This window comes from Pteropus alecto, unplaced genomic scaffold (genome assembly GCF_000325575.1).
Source record: "Pteropus alecto unplaced genomic scaffold, ASM32557v1 scaffold72, whole genome shotgun sequence".
NCBI classification, from domain to species: Eukaryota; Metazoa; Chordata; class Mammalia; order Chiroptera; family Pteropodidae; genus Pteropus; species Pteropus alecto.
The window spans coordinates 11,169,013-11,170,984 of NW_006436811.1; positions in this window are offsets into that span (position 1 = coordinate 11,169,013).

Below are 1,972 nucleotides of genomic sequence, written 5' to 3' on the forward strand. Positions count from 1 at the left end.
TTTCCCTACCGGCCGGGCCACCTAGGGTTCAGACGGCCCAAGAGTGATTTCTCTTCCTCCCAGACTCGGGGCGCCAAGTTTCCCTCGGGCTGTTGCCCAGTTTGAAACTAGGCTTTGCAGGAGAAGCCCCCCAAAGTCCAGAGACAGTCGGCTTTAGAAGCAGCTGAGATTGTTTTAAGCAGGCAAAGAGGAGGGGCCCACAAGTGTGTGTGGGGTGTGTGTGCGGGAGGCTCGGTTCTCAAAAGAGGGGCTGCACTAGGGCGGTCTCGGCGCGCTCCTGCTGGGACCCTGTCTGAGAGGTGAGCTACAGGGGGACTGGTGCGGTACTCTCGCTTCGCCTCGGGGCCGCCTTCCCGGGGCCACGTCTGGGCTGCGTTGATCCCCGGTCTCAGCGCTACTCCTCGCACATTCTGGCCGCGTCCCTCACGTGGTGAAAAGAGTGAGCTCGTCTCCGGCCCTGCCAGGGGCCCTCCGACCTCCCCGCACAGCCTGCAAGGCCCGGGTGCCCACACCATCCCATCCTGGACGGTGCCTCTGCCTTCGGCCAACCCCCGGGCCCAGCTCAGCCCAAGGCGTGCATCCAGAGCCACGCTCTTGCTGGCAGAGGCTCGGAGACTTTCTGGGGGCCACGGTCCTTCTTTTCTACCCCGCCCTGCGGGTACCCGCGGGCACTCGTCTCACTCGGTCTACAAGGAGGGCCTGGGAGAGTTGTTGGGGCTGGAGATGATCTCCTGTGAGACTCTCAGCCCGGCATTCAGACCAGGTCCCAGCTGGTTCTTGAGTAAGGCGGTGGAAAACCTAGTTTTCTTTCTTCTGGCCGTTTAATTCGAATGCAACTTCTTTGGGGAACACTTTCCTGGATGTGGACCACCCACTCTATCCCGAGATGTCGCTGATGCCCTAGCGCCCCTACAGATGCGCCCAGTGGAGTTCACCGTGGGTCACTATCACTCTTGGCGCTACATGTGTAGAAATCTGTGTATCCACCTCTACCCTAATCTCTCTGTGGACTTAAAACCCACCTACCTTGTGAAAGCCTTACGAGTGATACAAGACAACTCCATGCTAACGGACACGCCTCCCCGCCCGCTAGTTGCCAGAACCAGTTTTGCTGTCCAAGGGAACAACGTTGTACCACTAAATATGGCCTCGGGCCCCTGAGGCTTAGGTCTCAAGAGGAGCAAAGCCCGCCTACCCAGCCAGGCACCTTCAAAGAGCGTGATGGTCAGAGAAGGGGCCTCGAGGTCTCCGGGATAAAAACAACAACGAACAAAACGACTCTACGACAGACATCCCCATCCATGACCCCAAGCGACGAGATGGAAGTTCTGTCGCCTTCCCACTCCCCAGATAAGTCTGCCCGCGGCTGCGGCAGGAACGCACGCACGTCTTGGTTGGAGGGAGTTCCGCTGGCGCAAATGGACAGCAGGGGACCCCCCAGCCCCCCACGAGTGCAGTTCCTCGCACCGAGAGGCGGGCTCCGTCGCCCTCCGCAGGCTCAGCTCTGCCTGCAAGAGCAGGATTCCTCAAAGGCTCCAGAAGCCGCAGAAGAAAGCGCGAAGCTGCGAGTCCAAACGCCAGAGTGTGGAGCTGGGTCCTGTCGCCCGGCTGCAACGCTTGCCGGCGCCACCGCCAGCAGCCCCTCCTCTCCGCCACCCGCACAAATCAAAGCCCCTTGCGAGGGGCTGGGAAATAGTTGCCTTGTCATGTAACACATTGCCCTGATTTATTATAAAATTTTAACGAAATCATGCATATTTTAACAGCCTTTAATCACTGCATGAAAATTTAATTCATGGACTGTAGCGCGTTTAAATAAATGAAGTGTTAATTCATTAGGATTAATTAATTTGTTAAAGGATTGTGTGCAAGGTTAAGGTGGAAAGAAAACTCTTTGTTGGTTTCGCGTCTTAATCGCCAGGTTTCGTGAGTGGTAATAAAATGAAACCGCAGAGCTAGCTGTTTCTTGGCG